This window comes from Mauremys reevesii, linkage group 12 (genome assembly GCF_016161935.1).
Source record: "Mauremys reevesii isolate NIE-2019 linkage group 12, ASM1616193v1, whole genome shotgun sequence".
NCBI lineage: Eukaryota > Metazoa > Chordata > Testudines > Geoemydidae > Mauremys > Mauremys reevesii.
The window spans coordinates 39,599,996-39,618,180 of NC_052634.1; the positions used below are offsets into that span (position 1 = coordinate 39,599,996).

The 18,185-nt window shown below is 53.3% G+C and overlaps 1 protein-coding gene, 3 non-coding genes and 1 pseudogene across 4 annotated transcripts in view; 3 read left to right on the plus strand and 2 right to left on the minus strand.

Annotated features, from left to right (window-relative positions):
- The window catches only part of LOC120375816, a 647,258-nt pseudogene that overhangs the window by 33,485 nt on the left and 595,588 nt on the right, over positions 1–18,185 (minus strand).
- The window catches only part of LOC120375895 (zinc finger protein 420-like), a gene marked incomplete at its 3' end in the record, with an annotated part of 34,862 nt that overhangs the window by 9,586 nt on the left and 7,091 nt on the right, over positions 1–18,185 (plus strand). The gene's annotated exons all lie outside the window — the stretch shown is intronic.
- On the plus strand, positions 2,965–3,037 carry TRNAI-GAU. Its single transcript has one exon. It is a non-coding gene; the product is annotated as a tRNA-Ile (tRNA).
- Positions 4,910–4,981, plus strand: TRNAQ-UUG. The gene has a single exon. It is a non-coding gene; the product is annotated as a tRNA-Gln (tRNA).
- TRNAS-AGA lies at positions 8,776–8,857 on the minus strand. Its single transcript has one exon. It is a non-coding gene; the product is annotated as a tRNA-Ser (tRNA).

The window sequence follows — 18,185 nt, forward strand, 5'->3', positions numbered from 1 at the left end:
GAGCCCTTTCATACCCAATATTTTCTCTCCATTAAGGCACTTCAGCACTTCAATGAAGTCACCTTTCAATCTTCTTTTGATAAGCTAAACAGGTTGAGCTCGTTCAATAGCTCACTAGACGGCATTTTTCTCCAGCCCTCAGAACATTTGGTGGCTCTTTGCTGCCCCAGTTCCAATTTCACAACATCTTTTTCAAATGAGGACACCAAAACTGGAGGCAGTATTCCAGTATCAGTCTCACTGATGCCGTGTCACCTCCTGTGATATTATTGACATAATCTGTAGCTATAGCTCACTGTTGCAACCACTCATATATTTGCAGCCAATATTGTAGAAAGATTGTCGTGTAAGGGGTCTATGGAGAGGTTCTGATTGGCTGATTATAATGATACTATCTCTAGATGTGCATCTTTTTGTAGTTGATGTTATGAATATTGGCTCTGTGCTCTCCGTATTTCAAACTTGTGCAATGCTTCCGGGGAACACCCCAGCCAGACAAGTTGGTGTCAGTTCTGCCTAGCCTGCTTGATGGCTCATTAAGGACCATGAGTTATACAACTGACCCACTGAGAGAAGGCAGATACTCCTTGTGACTCAGCAAGGTATGCAGGAACCTGCCTATGGACAGAACTCTAAGGTTTTTCTATGCCATGTGCTGGATAGAGTGTCCTTAGGACAAAGAAAACAAAGACCACATGGCAAGAGACTATAAAAGGCTTATGCCTCGTCTCCATCTTGTCTTCAATCCTGCTTCATACCTCTGGAGGGACTTTGCTACAAACTGAAGCTCTGTACAAAGGACTGAATGACCCATCCCAGCTGTGGATGGACTCCAGAGACTTCATTTCAACCTGCAGTTTATTCCATCACTGCTACAAGCCTGACCCAAGAACTTCGCCATTACTGGATGTGAAGGGTTAAAATCCATGTGCATTTTATATAACAACCCGGTTTATTTTGCCAGCTCTTTTCCAGAGCCAAAGTCCAGAGTATGGTCAAGGGACCAGAGGCCTAGCAAATAGTGATCAGCTAAGAGAAAGCTGGGTAACCAGAAAGCCTTGCTTGCTAAGATAGGCCTGGTCAGCAAATTGCCAGGTGTTGGAGCTAAGAACTAAAGAATTGTGTTTTATTCAGAGTTGCAGATTGAACAAAGAATCCCTGTTCCTATTGTGTTAGTCTCCTCTGTAGGGAGACGTTCTTCCCACAGATACAACCTTGAGTTTACGAGAAGTTGGCACATGTCAGTATAAGATATGGCATCCTTCCACCTCCCTTCCCAGGGACCAATGCCTGCCTTAAAACACACAAAAAACAATCTTTATTGCCATATACTTTCATTGTTTCTTTGCTTTAACCCCTAGGAATGTACCTGTTGGACAATCAAAGGAGTTGCTCCATTCCTATGGACCCCAAATCAGAATTCAAGATTCATATTTTATACTACTAACATTTTATCAAAGTATTCATTAAATGTTAACTTGCTAACTGGAGACCATGGGCGAAGACATTATGTAACCTGTTAACCATTGGCTACTGTGCTATCTTGTCTTGCTGCAAAACCTGTCCCGGGATGTGGAACTGCCTTCCCCATCACTTTCCCCCACCCATGGAAAACCTATATATTCTATTGTAATCAATTGACTCACAGTGTCTCTGAGCCTGTACGCCAGGTGACACTCCGCCAGCGCTGTGTGTAATAAACTCCTCTGCTTGACCTCTACACGCTGTGAATTTACGTCCTTCAGAGAACAAAGAGAGAGGTGGAGGCCAGGTGACCAATTTGCCTGGGAAACAGAACAAAGGCCAGAAGAGAGACAAATGTATCCACCTCAAACCAGGGCAAACTGCAAAAGGCAAAAATGGGCCACTCATCTGGTCAGACTGAGGGATAACGGTGCTGCAAACAGTTCAAACAGCTTCAAAAGTTACTGTGTGGGAATCAGTAAAAAATATTAAAGAAAAAAAGTGTGGAGAGCCCTAGAGGTGTTTGTCTCCCTGGCAGATTCTCTGATGGCTCACATGGGCTGAGTGCCAAGAGAAGCTTTTCCCTCACTCAAGGTATTCGTAGGGCCACTCCCCGTGTGGATTCTCTGAGGTTTAGAAAGCGCTGAGGTGTTAGTGAAGCATTTTCCACACTCACTCATCCCTTTCTGAACATCAGAGAATCCACACAAGGGAGAGGCCCTTTGAATGCGGTGTGTGGGGTCATGTCCCCACCTGGGTTAGCTATCGCCTGCTACATCATGTGGTGCTGCCAGCACAGCAAGGAGGTGCCTGGGGCAGCCAACAGAGAGGGGAGGCATGTCCGGCTCTTCAGCGGCAATTTGGCCCACTCAGTCCCTCTTGGAGGGAAAGACTTGCTGCCAAAAAAAGTAGAGCGGCCATCGAGTGTGGATTCTTTTTTTTTTTTTTTTTGGTGCTTGGGGCAGGAAAAATGCTGGATCTGGCCCTGTTCCATGGAAAACAAGTTGTTAAATCCCAGATGAGTGGAGTTATATCAGTTCTCAGCCTGAGTCCTTAGGTCTTAATCCTGAGGCTACATCGGGTTCCTCCGGTGGGGGTGTGGAGCAGCCGTTCGTTTTCCTGTTCGCACTCCTCTGCGGTGTGAAAATTGGGGAGGGGAGGCAGAAGCCCCACGTCCCTCCCGAAATGACGCCAGTGGGGGAAGCCAGGACAACAGGGTGGGCGGCAAGTGGTGGCCAGACTCTCACCGCCAGGGTCTAGTCTAGCTCAGGGTCCAGCTCAACCTCCTCCACACGCTACTGGCCCCGAGTCCCCTTCCACCACCAGGTCAACCCGGGCACTAGGGCAGGAACAGGGTGAGGCAGCAAGTCAAGCTGAGCAAGGCAGGCCAAAGTGAGTCTTGTCTTCATGGGCTGCTCACAATGACATCCTTTTTGTGTGCAACTGCTGCAAAAACATCCCAGGCAGAGAAGCAACAGGCCAAAAGACTACTACACAGCTGCCAAAGTAGCTCAGTTGGGCGAGTGTTAGACTGATGATTTAAAGGTCCCTAGTTCAATCCCAGGCTTTGGCAGGCCCTTTCATCCCTCTTTATGCAGGGGTGGCTTGTTTTCTGGGAGCCCAGTGGTGCCTGCACCAAGGGTGAGTTCCTGAGCTTGGGCTCTGCAGTAGGAAAAGATACTGTGGGCTTCTGCTTCTAGTTGGCTGCCTGACCTTTAACAATGAGGGACGGGAACTGTCTCTCCTACATGAGTTATTGGTGGACCCAATATGGCAGGAAATGAGTGACGGAGGCTGGCCCTCATGGGGCCCCTGCAGGGCCTGGGGCAAATTGCCCCACTTGCCCCCCCTCTGGGTGGCACTGAAGGTGAGTCTCTGATCTTTGCTCTGCAGTAGGAAAACACAGAAGGGGCTTCTGCCCCTAGTTGGCCCATCTGACCTTTAACAAGGAGAGATGGGCGCTGTCTTTCCCAACATGGCAGGAAGAGAGCAAGGCAGGGTGACCCTCAGGAATGGTGCCAGAGGGCTGCTGGGCAGTGACAGGCAGGAATAGGGGATGAAAACTCCTCTGTGCAGCTGAGCGAGGGCAGTGCCAGGGAAGAGTCATCTGTGAAAATGGCCATGTGGAAGGTGGAACGGATTTGGGGGCCCAGGAGGCAGCACTTGATGTTCATTGCCTTGGAGTAGCTGGACTTAGACAGGGTGGGTGTTCATAAAATGCACATTAACAACTCTAGGGTAGCTTGATGGTGATTGGTGGAAGGGCCCATCTCTCTGGACCTCCAGGCCAGTGAAGAATGATGGGGTTGGAGTCTTGTTCTTCACATTCATGGTGCGAGTACAGAAAGGGCTGGAGCTCCAACCAGGGGGGGCATTATTGGTGGGCGTTGTGCTCTGTAGCACTGGTGATGGCTCTATTAGTGCATATGGTCCCCAGTTAAGGTGTGAAAGGAAAGTTCTATGGAAGGAACTGGCTCCCTTCCTCTGGACCACATGGTGTTTGGTGTCAGGGGGGATTTCAATTGTTGCACCGGACTGAGGACTGCTGGTCCTGTTTTCCCAACTGTCAGAGGAAACTCTTCTATGATGAGCACTACCTGGTGCAGGTCTGTAGCGAGGTTGGCTTAGAGGACGTGTTTCTCCGTAGTGGAACCAGTGGAGGGTGGGTGGTAGCCTCCTATTCCTCTGACCCGAGCTCACACCATCCGCAGAGGGGATACACCTTTCTGCGGGGACAGGCCAGGAGTCGCACTGACCGGATTTACGTGAAGGAGAGCACGTCGACAGCCCAGTGCAGGGTGGAGCCAATGGACAGTTCGGATCACGCAGCTCTCACCGTGTGCTCAATGTGGGCAATTCCCTGACCCATGGCAGAGGATATTGGAAGCTGAACATCCAGAACTTGCAAGATAAAGGAGCAGGGGGTGAGGCCTGGCGGTGTTGGCAGAACGGGAAAGCATCAGAGGGTTCTATGGCAACCAGGGGGATTGATGAGAGTCGGTGAGAGAGGAGTTGGGGGCTTTGTTCCGGTGGCCGGGGAAACACCACAACATTAAAGAAACCAACAGAGCCAAGTCCTGCAGTGTCACCTGTGGGATTTCCACAAGAGCATCCAGGCAGGGGAGCCAGTCAGCGTGTGACTGTACGACCGGATCAAGCGACAGCTGCCCGAGTTCCAGGAGATGAGGCTGCAGCTGGCCGATATGAGCGGGAGCACCAAGTGAAGGGAGGGGCGGCCTCCCCTGACATTTTTGCAGCCTGAAGGGAATGGAGACAAAGCAGGGGGATGCAGGGACTCAGGGCAGGACCCGCCGATCTGATAGTGCAGGACCACAGTCGCTGGAGGAGAGAGAGTCCTGCAAGAGGAAGCTGCTGGTGGGAAGCAATAAGTGCAGAGTGCAAACCAGCCAAGAGTCACAGGGATCTAGAAAATGAAACAGCAGCAGGTCCCATGGTGTAATAGGCAGCACTCAGGACTTTGAATCCTGGAATCTGAGTTCAAATCTCAGTGGGACCTCCTGGAAATATGCAATTTTGCTGCAAAGCCCTGGAGCTCAATGTGCTTGGCTACCCTCTCTCAGGGTGAACTAGAGTGAGTTTTTTCCCTCCCACTGGAGATAGGTATTTGGTCTGGCTGGTTCAATGGGATGGCGGCTATAGGTTGGGGTCCTAGAACTTAACAGTCTGGCTAGAGAGTCCGGTGGGTTCACCATATGGTTGTTTCTCGCTACTTCACCTGATGTCCATAACTTTGGTCCCTGAAGCTGCCACACTCTTCCTCTTGCCCACATGGCATTTAAAGGAAGCAGTGCCAGGGCCAGGCTTCATAGTCAGGGCTAGGCAGAAGGGCGGAAGAGTCCCAGGCTGGAGCCCAACACACCTCTCCTCCTCTGGGCACCTAGAGCAGAGGCGGCTGGTGCTGACAGCTCCAAGGGAAGGCTTAAAAGCCACAGAGCAACCAAGGGCAGGGCCAGAGGAGGGGAGAACCATGCCTATGTGTGGCCAGCAGACAGCCACAAAGACACCCGGCCAGCCTGCTCCCTGGCATGTCGAACCCCCACTGAAGGCCACCCACAGACCAGCATTCATTCTGCAGCCAGCATCACAAGGCGGTAGGAAAGCAGGGCCAGCCCCCGAGTGGGGCCTCTGACCGTTCCCACTCCAGGGGCTCCTTTTGGCGGTGGGGCAGGAGATATTTCCCCCAATAGGCTTTTTCCCAGCTGCTGAGAAGCACAGAAGTACCTGGTGTTTGCGCCTGCAGTGAAAGGGGTTAATACATTTAGGCGGCCTGGCTAGCTCAGCTGGCAGCACCTCTGGCTCTTACTCTGAAGGTTGAAGTTACAATTCCCTGTTTGGGTGCTTGGGGCTCCTCTTCAACAATACAACACACAATCTCCTTAAGCCCCCACCGAGTAACCTGGGGAAACTAACCCTGGCCACTGGGTGCCTCTAAGAGGCGATACTTTCCCCACTCACACGCTCTGAGTGTAGAAGAGAAACTTTAAGAAAAAGGAGGAAAATCACCTTGTATTAACTTGGGAAAACACCACAATCAGGATTCATAACACAACACTATGAGCAAAACACCCCCCCCCCCCACAGTGCGCTGGGCAGTGGCCTTTTGCCTCGGGCTCCTAAATCCAGACACCAGAAGCTCTGTGGATGTGCCCCTCCCTTCACTGCACCTCACCCACAGCTGCTGTCCTGGGTCAGTGAAAACCCAGAGTTCACCTCTCACCTCCTGGGGGGAAAGCCCCTTTCTCCCTCCGCTGTCTGGCCACATTGCCGGTCACTTGCCGTTCCCCCCTGTCACCGCTCTGCTGGCCACCCTCTCTGCTCTGGGATGTCTTGTGGTCCCACCAGAAGCATGGCAGGCTCCCTAAAAGCAGGGCTGCCCAGAGGATTCGGGGGCCTGGGGTAAAGCAGGAGAGCGGACATAAAAAAAGGTGCCACTCGCTGCGGTGCTTGTACTCACTGGGCAGAGGCCGAGTCTTCAGTGGCAGCGGGTCCTTCACTCGCTCCACGTCTTCGGCAGCACTGAAAGACCCTCTGCGGAAGTGCATCCAAAGACCCGGACTGCTGCCGGGTGAGTAAAAATTAAAAAGACGCCTCTAGCCAGGGAAGGGATTCTCGGCCAGGGCTTGTGGGGCCCCTGTGGGGTCGGGGCCTGGGGAAGATTGTCCCATCTGCCTCACCAGGGTGGCCCTGCCTAAAAGTGGTGGCCACCAGAGCCCAAACAGTAGCCCCATCCCTTCCACTTAAGCCCACACCCCTGCACCACCTTGTCCCCAAGGCCCCACTCCTACACTGCCTCTTCCCCCATGATCCCACCTCCCTCTCACCACTCTCCATCCCTTCCCCCCATCACAATTAACAGGTGCTCCAGTGGCGAAATTGGTTAGTATACAGTACTTATAGGGCAGTGCTGAGAGGAGCTATGCTGAGGTTGTGAGTTCAAGCCTCACCTGGAGCACTGGTTTTCATTAACAACATGGCATCACCCCCTCATTTGGCCTGTGGAATGTAGAATTCCAGCCCTGGGACACTGAGGAGGAGTCAATAAAGGCTGCCTTCACTTATTACCTCCTCTCCAGAGCACAGGTGAGAATCTACCATCCTTTCTACCTCCCAGCCCCTGTGCCAGGATCCCTCAAGCAGAGCCTGGAGTCCTGCCCAGGGCGTCTGTACTATTGACAAAGACTAAGTGACAGGGACAAAACACTCAAATCCCGCCTGGTGCGGGGAGCCAGGTTTGCTCTTCAAATTCTGTCGTTGGTACATTTCCAGGCCTGGGAATGTCCCACAACAGCATTTAATGGGAAGCTGCCTGCAGAACAGTGACACTGCACAGAGCTCCTGCGGAGGAGGGGTGGGAATTAGTAACATTTTGAGGATCGTTTGGGAAATGAGCCTTTGCTGACAAGGTTTGTCTCTGTTCATATTTCACCTTCAGGTGTTATGTTGAGGGATCTTTAGTGTATTTTTGGGAGGTTAATAACTATCTCCTCAACTTTATTTACTCAACTTAAAAATTGGTGTCACTTGATTTTTGCATCTCCCTGTGACAATACAACTGACACGTGTGGCTTTCTACAGGGGGTCATGATGTTAAAGTTGGGGAATTCAGTCTCTGTACTTCTGTGTGTGGGGGGGTGGGGGTTGCTTTTTTACAGCTGCCTCACTGCCAGGCACACCGGGCTGTTGGCTGCACCCACTGTCCTTGCCAGGGGCCCCTGCTGAACCCTGGGCAGCTGCACTTCAGTGCTGGGGTGACTCTGCAGGGGGAGAAGCTGCTGTGGAGCAATGTAGAGCAGGTGCAGGAAGGAGCCGGGGTCACTGTTCACATTGTGAACTGCACAATTTTCCAAATTTGGGAATAGATTCATAGATTCATAGACTTAAGGTCAGAAGGGACCATTATGATCATCTAGTCTGACCTCCTGCACAATGCAGGCCACAGAATCTCACCCACCCACTCCTATAACAAACCCCTAACCTATGTCTGAGTTATTGAAGTCCTCAAATGGTGGCTTAAAGACCTCAAGGTGCAGGGAATCCTCCAGCAAGTGACTCGAGCCCCATGCTGCAGAGGAAGGCAAATGTCCGAGAACAATTCTAAGGGGAAGGTGAATGCAGAGCTATGACACTGGAGATGCCCAGACCTCCAATGGGGGCAGCGTGGAAATTACTAATGGGAAGATCATTTGCGAAATTAGTCATCACTGACAAGCTTTGTCTCTGTACCTATTTCACGCTATGGTGTTAGTTAGAGGAATCAGTACAGATTTTTACTATATTAATTAAACACTTAATTTTATTTAATCAAGCCAAAAACTTAGTATCACTTATTTGTTCTCTGTCCTAGCAAGAATGAATTGAATGTTGTGACTTTCTGGAAAGTGCAGCGAGATTAAATGTGGGAAATTCAGTCTGTGTGTTTGTGAGCTGATGTTTTCCTCTCACAGGTCAGTGCCTGCATTGAAATACCCAGAGGGATGTAAGGGCTGGTGTATGCTGGGCACTGAACTGGCAAAGCGATGTCTCCCAGTGTGTGACCCCCCACAAACCCATATAGTTAAGGTGACCTAATCCCGGGTTAGATAGTGCTAAAGAAAAGGAAGAATTGTTCTGTCCATGTAGCTATTACAGGGATGGGAAAATCCCTCCAATCACTGTCTACTCCAAAGTGCTGTAGCAGTGCCACGGCAGCGTTCTAAGTGTAGACAGAGTGAAACTAGATTTATCTCCAGTTGGCACTGTGGATGCTCAGGCACTAAGACTGCAATAATAACAACAGCAGCGCAGTGCTTACGTAGTTGGCAGGATTCGAACCTACGCAGGAAGACCCCAATGAATTTCTAGTCCATCGCCTTAACCACTCGGCCACAACTACTTGATATGCATCCATTTCACTGCATGATGATTTTGTTCTCACTGAATTGTCACTTCAAATTGTTTGCTCAGACCAGCTTCCCCAGCACACTCACGGCTGCGCATCAGTGTAAGTGTGTCCTTGGGTGAACAGCGAGAATTCCTGCCCATTTCCATTCCGGCTGGAGCAGCATGAGAGTGTGTTTGTGTGAACGACATTGCTGTAGATTGTTGTTCATTCCCCACTCTGACAATTCAGACAGTCCCTTTCCTAGTCAAATCTCCAGCACATCGTTCCAATATCAGGTGGCAGGATTTCTCTGGGGCACTGAAATTTTTCAGGGGGCTGGTGCATGAACTGAGCCTTGCATTCCACCCTTGATGTTTCATGGACTAACAACAGCAGCAGAAAGAAAGAGCCGAGCCAATATCTCCCTGGCAGGGATGCAGGTGCCACGTCCCCTCTGTCTGACCATCGCCATTGCAGGAGAGAAGGATTCACTGGAATCGAATGCCCTGGCTCAGACCAGAGACACAGGGAGGTTTTGCTGTTCACGGATCTGTGCAAAGGAAATTATGTCTCTGTGTGAAATTGAGGCAGGAAATGAAACACCCAATGCCCTAAGGAATGTGGGTGAAGGACTCGGGCTCAGCAATGATTTAACAGGGGTTTGTTTCAGTTTATTGGCCTGATTAAAACTATGTCGAAAAGCCCCCTGTACCAGGGGCTGCGGGACAGGACAGGCAGTTCTGCGCAGAGTGTTCAGAGCTGCCCCGTATCTGCCCTTTCTTTGCACCGCCCCTGCTCCCAGAATGCACCAGGCCCTGGACTGAACTCTTCCCCTGCGGGCCGAGCTGGTTTCGTTTGCTGTGATCCTGTTGGCTTGGCAGGGGGGGAAGTGACAGTCCCACCCCAGAGCCAACGCCTCCCTGTCACCCAGCCCCCTGACCCCCAGCAGTGCAGGTCAGCCAGGAGCTGGGCCCTGCCAGGCACTCAGGGGCGTCTCCCCTGCAGCTGGGGGCTCTCCCCATGGTGGGTTGGGCTGGTGACCCAGGTCCATCTCCTGGGGTTGGCTGGGTTCATGCTCAGGCGACTGGCCCCAGCCACCGGCCGAGCCCCACGGCCACGCTGCTGCTGCTACTGCACTAGCCCCTCACGCCCCCATTCCCTCACTGAAGCCAGGAGAAGGTTTGCAGGGACGAGGTGGGAAGGGTTTGACCCCAATATCCCGGAGCTGATTCTCCCCACAAAGGGGTGTGTGCATGTGGTGGGTGCCGTGTGCAATGCCCTGTGCCCATGAGGAGGGGACCGGAGCTCTGCCAGCAGGAAGATTTATCCTGCAGGAGCCCTGCCTCCCTCCCCCAGGGGTTCCCCTGGAGCAGAGAAGCTTTCAATCCTCGCTGGAGACTAGAGACGCCCGAGCAGCACAAGCTGCCTGGCAGAGGTTCTGGATCAGGGCCTCACGGGCACATTGGGTTCATTCCCTCAGGGCTGCCCTGCCCTGTGCCAGGGCTGCTCTCACTCCCCAGCACAGAGGGGGCTGCAGGCTCTTTGCCAAGCTGGGTCCCAGCTCAAGGCAGATTTAACACTAGCAGGGGGCTCACGCATGTGCTGGTGCCGCTCAGGGAGGGAATCTGGGCCAAAGACTGATTAGAAATTGGGTAACACTGAAGTGGGACTAGAAAGACCCTTGCTGGGACGTGGCGGGTAGGTAGCCCCCATTGTGTACCCTGCCCTCGCCGAGAAGTCTCTGGGAGAGTGGATTCTTCCTGATGGGCCACCAGCACGTCTTGTTGGTCCTGATGTTGGCTGCTCCTTTCTTGATACTGACAAGCTAGTTGTGGGCGTTTCCCACTCACCCCATAGCTCCGGAATGCACAGACAGCAATACTGGTGTGGAAGAAACAAACTCCACTCTCAGGTTTCAAGATCCTTAAGATCACTGACTTGCCCATGCAAATGTCAGGGAGTAGAGCTCAGTGATAGAGTGTTTGACTGCAAATCAAGTAGTCCTTGGTTCAAACCCAAGTATTCCCTTGAAAGCCTGGTCCTTCAACAAAAATAATTATTTCCATTTTCATTATGTTCAGGAGCTCCACTGACTAGGGATGCCTGAAATGAATGGAAACACTCAACATTTTCCTGTGCAAATGCATAAAAATCTAGCAAATATGTCCTCCAGCTGAAAGCAGTTCCAATCCTCTAAGTGTCTAGTTTGTGTTTTCATCAATGAAACAAAGGCACATGAAGACACATTTGCAGGTCCTTGGCCTCCATGGGCTACAATGTGCAGAAGAACAAGAACCACATCCACTTGGGAGGCATGGACTAGTCTGTATTACATTTGGTAAGTAAGTTGCCATTGGGACTGAAAATTCTACTGGAGGTGGACAGGAGCCTGTTGAAAAAATAAAATAACCAAGATTTACCAAACTCCCTGTTACACATTCAATCCTCTCTTTTTTCTATTCTATTAAACTGGGAGCAAGTTACCAGTGACCCAGGGCTGGGGTGGAAGGAGGTGCAAGTGCGGGGAGGAGCCCAGGGCTGGGGCAGCAGGGGGTGTGTGGGTGGGGGAGCACTGGTGGGGGGAAGGGGAGAGTCAAGAGCTGGGGCAGCACAGGGTGTGTGGGGGAGAGCCCAGGGCTGGGTTGGCAGGGGAGTGAAAGTGGTGGGAGGCCCAGCGCTGGGGAGGCAAGGGGTGCAGGTGTAGGGAGGGGAGAACCCAGGGCTTGGGCAGCAGGGGGATGGGAGGGCAGACAATTTTTTTTTTTTGCTTGGGGAGGCAAAAAACCTAGAGCCAGCCCTGCCTCCACATACCGTAAGGTAGGTAGGAGCGGATCATTATTATCCCTACTTGGAAGAGCGAGAAACTCAGGCTGAGACAGGAGAATTGACTTGTCTTAGGTCACACACCCAGCCAGTGGCAGAGCTGGGAATAGGACCCAAGACCCCTGATTTTCAAACTAACCATCGGATCTTGAATTTCATCCATTGAATGACCTGAATAAAGTGCTCTCAGATGAGCTCCAGACCATCAGTGCACAGTAATTATTCAGCAAGTATTTGAGGAGAACTGCAATGTTAGAGAGAATCATGAACTGCTCAGAGACCATTAATGCAGAGAAGCAGCAAAATTCAAACATATGACTGGTTATGACTTATTTCCTTGGTCTTAAAAGAGAACAACAAGGACCTGAGTCTCCTCCCTGTCAATAACCCCCTGCTCAGCCAATCAGGGTGGAGACTGAGGACGGGAAGCTGAGGGTTCTCAGCAGGGAGCCCAAAGGATGGTTCAGGTCACTGGTGGGGATCACTGCCCGAGCACTATTTCAGCCCCACATTTTTGGTGGACCTCCCACAGTGGGAGCTGCCAAACACTCCCCCGCAACACATACACACACCCCGCTCTTGGTGTTGGGAGGGAAACAGGTGAAAGGACAAAAGAAGCAAGAGAAGAGAAAGGAGGAAGGGATGGAGGAAAAGGTGAAACACAAAGGATAAACCCTAATGTCTCCAGTAATTCTAGGGGACAAAATCCCTGGTGCGGAATAAAATTCTGCCTCCTTAAGCTCGTGTTTTCCATGCTTAGATTTCATCACCAGATGGATCAGACTGAACAGGTTTCAAACCTCGAGGAGGCTCTTACCTTCTAAACAGGGACGGCTGGTCTCTAGTAAACTCACTAAAAGGGAAGGAGAAAACTCAAAAGAGGTTCCTCCTGGCGCTCACGTACGTGAACCCGAATACTCCCTCAGTCCTCAGAGAGAGACCTGGAGAAGGAGACTTGCTGAAGCAAAGCCACAGGGGTTTCTGAGGTTTCCCTGGCCCCTCGCCCCTGTCCTGCCTGGCTGATGTCAGCATCTCTCTGTGAGGTCACCACCTCCCCACCACCTTTGACCAACAGTCTGAGGTCCTGCAAAAGGCCTTTGTGATGTCACTGCCACACCCCTCCCTTGCTGGGCTAATGTCCTGCCCCTGGCCAGGCACTTTGGGGGTTTGAGCTACTCCCTGTGGATCACCCCACTCAAGGAGCGTTCGTTCTAGGAAGCAAGCCGGCTAGACAGGAAAACATCAGATGCTGCTCCCAATGCTACACTCGGTTTTTCAGAAATTAGTTGACTTTATGGCCAGAAGAGACCATTAGAGCATCTAACCTGACCCCCTGCATATCACAGGCCTCCTGTATGACACAAGAGCTACTTTTGGGGCAAACATATTCCAGAAAGGCATCTAGTCTTCATTAAATGACATCAGGAGATGGTGAATCCACCACTTTCCTTGGTAGATTGTTCCTGTGGTGAATCATCCTCGCTGTTGAATATTTGTGCCTTAGTTGTAATATGAATTTGTCTCTTTTCACCTTCCAGCCATTGGGGCTTGTTAGGCCTTTCTCTGCTTTAATACCCAATCTTTTCTCTCCATTAAGGCCCTTCTACACCCCCCAGTACCCAGAGCCCAGATCCCACAGCCGGGGCCCCAGACACCCCCACAGCCCCAGCCAGGGTCCTGCCAGATCTTCCCTGGCCCCCAGTCCCCAGAGTCCCTGGCCAGGGGCCCAGACACCCCCAGAGCCCCACCAGTCCCAGGGAGAGCTGGCCACTGGCGAAGGGGAGAGAAAATGGGGCACAATCGGGGGGGGGGGGACAGGGAACTTCTCAGGGGTTGGGGGAGGGGGGGTCACCCTGGGGGCTGCTCGTGGCTCTAGGGAGAAAGGGGGCGGGGGGTCCCCACGGGGGGGGCAGCGGTAAATCCGAGGGGGTCTCAGCCCCCCCCTTTCTCTCCCCGCTCCTCGGGGGTCACCGGCTCCTCCCCCCCCGCCCCTTTCCCACGGGGGGGTTAGTGAAGGTCTCTCCCGCCGCGATCTGCGCATGCCCAGAGCCCCAGCGGCACAAACCTTCTCCGGCCCGGGAGAGGCTCCAACGGCCCCGCGCGAGCCAGGCAGAACCGCAGCGCCCCGCGCGCGTTCGCGCTCCCGTTCCGGCTCCCTCGACGACGTCACTTCCGCTCCGCGGAACTACATCTCCCAGCCTGCTCCAGGGGCCGCGTCCGCCCTCTCCAGCCCGGGTGAGGGAGGGGTCAGCAGCTGGAACTGCGCATGCTCCGTGCGAGCCCCGCTGGGGGCGGGAGAACAAAGCTGCTGCTGCCGCCTCCGTGTGAGCCGGTGAGTGAGAGACCCCGGGGGGGGGGGGAGGCACGTGACTCTGCCCCGGGGAACCTGGGAGAAGCCTCGGAGCCGCCTCGGGAGGGGGGTGGGGGGTTAATTGGCTCCTGTCCCTGTTGGCGCCTCTCGCCCCCCCCGGTACCGAGTCTCTCCGGTTCTGCCCCGTTTCTCTCCCGGGGTCTCGCTCGGGCTGTAACATCCGGGGAGATTCGCCCCCCCCCCGATCCGCTCTCTCGGCTCCCCTGTCCCCCCCCCGGTCTCCCCATGCGCCTCCAATGTCCATCTAAAACACTCCCATGGGGGGTCCCCCCCCCCCGTTTTACCTGCAGCGATTTGTCCTTGTCCGGGTGGGAAATTGTCCCCCTGGGTCAGTCCCCAGCACGTGGCTGCCCCTGGCGCGCGGGGGGGGGGGGTGAGATGCCGGTTCTCTGCCAGGGCGGGGGCGGGAGGGGCACGTGTCCCCCGTGGGGGCTGCCCGGACCCCGGTTTCCCAATCCCAGTTACTGCCCCCAACTACCACCACAGCCACCTGCCCATCCCCCAGTGCTGCCCCCTTCCCTCATCCAGGGACCTGCCACCTCCCCCCCCCCCTTTGCCCTCTTAAAGCAGCTCCTCACAGGGCTGCCTGTGGGAATGGTGGGGGGAGCCATCACTTTCTGTTTATGTTTTGGATAGTAATATAAAATCCAGTCCAACAGTCCCCCTTTTCCCTCTAGTTATGTAGCAGTGATATAAAATCCCCTCAGATCTCGACGGTGTTCATAGACTATCAGGATTGGAAGGGACCTCAGGAGGTATCTAGTCCAACCCCCTGCTCAAAGCAAGAACAATCCCCAACAGATTTTTACCCCAGTTCCCTAAATGGCCCCCTCAAGGATTGAACTCACAACCCCGGGTTTAGCAGGGCAGTGCTCCAACCACTGAGCTATCCCTCCCCCTTCTCTCATGTTATCACTTGCGTAGTTTCTGATATGTATTCTCTGCAAATCTAAAAATTATCCTAAGCCCCACTTTTTCTCTAATTGTCTATTTCTAAATGACTATGGCCTGAGATTTTTCCCTGTCTCTTTAATTATAAAATACTAAGAAAATCTCAGATTTACACCTTTTCTCAGATTCCTGAACATGGATATAAAATATTGGCAAATGTTGCCCATTTTCTCTCTATTCAGTTATCAGATATTGATGTGAAACACTCAGATTTTACGTCGTATCAACACCTGATATAAAATCCTTCTGATTTTCCACTTTCCTCTCTAAACGGATTTAATACCCATCAAACCCAGAGGCCTCCCCCTGTTTGGGGGATCAGTGGTTCCCAGCTGGTAACAGGAGAGTAGGCTGGACCCTTGTCTTTTCTCCAGCTGGCACTGGGTGAGGAGGTCACTCTGAGTGCAGCGTGGGTCCAGAAGTGTCTCAAAGCCCATGACAAATGGTCTCTGGGAGGGGTTGCTTCCCGCAGTGCGAAGATGTAGCTAGTGACAGGGCATGGACCTTTCTTACCCTTCCATTCTCCTGTTAAAGCAGCACCGCCCAGGGATCCCTCTGCCCGTGTGACTGGCCAGCAGGAGGCAGTGATAACTTTCTATCCACTTAGCAGACACAGTGAGGTAACTGTTGCTGGGGTAGGGGATGGGGTGTCTGTGTGGGGAGATTGCAGCTGGAGCTGAAGGGGCATTGTGGGAGGAGGCCTCTGGGTGACTGGGCAGGGGTTCTGGAGGTTGGGGGTCTAATGTGCCCAGCCCTGAGGCTGTGGGTCCTGGAGGTGGGTAGCACTGGGGACTTGTTGGTGCAGAACAGTGAGGGTGGGCGTCTGGGGGGGAGGCGGGGGGGGGGGGGGGAGGGCGCCTGGTGCTGTGCCGGGGCTCAGTCGTGCCCAATGCACAGAACTGGGTGGGGGAGTGCCAGGAGCTAGGTCGGGATGCCAGGCAAGCAGAGGGAGGGGTCCCATTGTAAAGCATCAGGGGGTCCCAGGCAAATGGCCTGGCAGGTCCTGCTGGAGGGCAGGTGGGGTCCTAGGCAGGCAGTAGGGGAATCCTGGGCAGGCAGTGAGGGACTGAATTCCCAGTGAGGGGTCCCCTGGGGGGGTGGTCCCTGGCTGTTGGGGGCTCTTGGTGGGGGGAACCTTTAGGATTCCCAGCCTGCCAGTGATGGTCTGGTGGGGGTTCTCTGGCCAGTGGGGTGCTGAGGGGTATCTGGAGTTCCTGTTCAGGGATTTTGGTGGTTGGGTCCCAGAGAATATCTGGTGGGACTCTGGCTGCGGGGTCTGGGCTCTGGGTACTGGGGGTGTCTGGGGGGCCCTGGATGGAGGCTCTGGGGGCTGCTACTAACCATGCTCCTTCTCTCTGATCAGCTTGTGCCAGAATCCTGACTCCAAGCACATCCCAGCATTCCCCAGCCAGGCCCAGTCACCATGATAACTTTCTAGCCACTTATCAAACATCTTGAAAACTCCAGGACCTTCCAGTTCCATTGGGAAAATTTGTGCCCCGAGTCCTTATACTAGATCTGATGGGTGAGACAGGTGGGAAAGGGGCTAGAAATGCCACACAATGGTCTCTTCCACAGCATTCTGGACTCATTCATTCTGAAATCTGGTTTCATTGAGACCATTGTTAATCCAGAGTCACTGCATGGAAAGACAAGGAGTGACTCCAGATGGACAGTGGGGCAAATGAGATCAGCAGTTCTCCCTGTGAGGAGGGGCTCTCATTAGCTGCTCTCCCCAGAGAGCTAAAGGAGGGAAGCTGCTCAAACGCTCTGTCCCTCTCTGCCCGGGATATTGGGGTTCAGCTTCCTGGGTCAGACGCTGCAGCCTCCATTGTGATCTGGGAGACCAGGCTTAGCAGCTGCTGCTCCCCCAGCGGGGCTCTGTGCTGGGAAGTGACCTTAATTAAAGCTGCTTCTCTGCCTGGCCCAGGTGATGACTTTCTCCAGCTGGTCCTAGGCCCTTGGGGCAGCCCTGGGCCCTGTTAATACAAATTCTACCACAGACTCCAGGTAACTGAAAGTCCTCTGGGAAAGTGCTGGGGACTGACAAGAAAGTGACTCTACACAAACAGCCTCTCCTCCCATTAGCAATTGCCAGGAGCAAATCCAGCCATGGGAGAGCAAAGCCCCCAGGAATGGGACTTTGCCAGACAGAGGGCAGGGAGAGAGGACAGGGGAAGGAGAGACTGAAAGGGGCAGTGGGAGAAATGAGTGCGGGGGAGAGATTTCCAGCTCTCTAGTGCACCCAGACACATGTATTGCAGCATCCCTGGGCAGAACCACTTTCCAGTGAACAAGAAAAGGATCAGACAGAGGAAAAGCTGGTTCTTGACTCCATATTCCCCCTGCTGGGGTGTGACTGCCGTGGGGTCGGTGTCCGAGGGAATCCCCCACAGTGACTCCTTCGGTTCTGCTCTTTTCTAGCCTTGTGTTCAGAGACTTTGTTATGCGATCGGGGGAGGGAGAAGGGAGGTTAAAAATCTCTCTCTGGGCTTAGCCTGGCAGGAGGGACCAGCTCCACACTGTAATAAAGAGATTGAGCATTTTCCCAGCATGGCAGAATCTAGGATGTCTGTCTGCAGGGAAAGGGCCTGGGGGAATTGTGATGTGACATTAACTAAAGCCTGTTCTGTAACCCCCACAACTGCCCTTCTCACCCTCCCAGGCTGCAGAATGACGTCCGTGTTTCACTCCAGCTCATCCCATCCTCCCGTGGGACAGGGGAGAGAAATGGCTGCAGAGGAGGCTGTTCAGGTAGGGATTGTCGGGGGGTTGCTGGTGGGTTCCTGCAGGAGGGAGAGGGACAGCAAATACACCGGAGATGGGAAGATTTGCACAGTCTGGTTTGGAGCGGGGCAGGAAATGCACAGGGTGGGGAAGGGAGGAGGACAGCTTGTGACATTCCTGCTGGGGGGGAGTTTAATGAATGGCCCATATTCTAGGAACAGACCCAGGAGATTAGGAGGTGGAAATACCCTAATTTGTGAAACAGAAAATAACCCTCCTACATGGGGCTAGGAAAACTGACCAGACTCCCAGTGCTGGAGCCTGACCTGACTGACCAGCGGCTGCTGTGAGATATGAAGGGGGCACCCACCAGTGAGGTTTAGGGGAGATTCCCCTCCTTTCGTATCCAGCTCTGCACAATGAGGAGGGTGTTGGGCTTCCTACCGGAGATCTCTCCCTGGTCCCTGC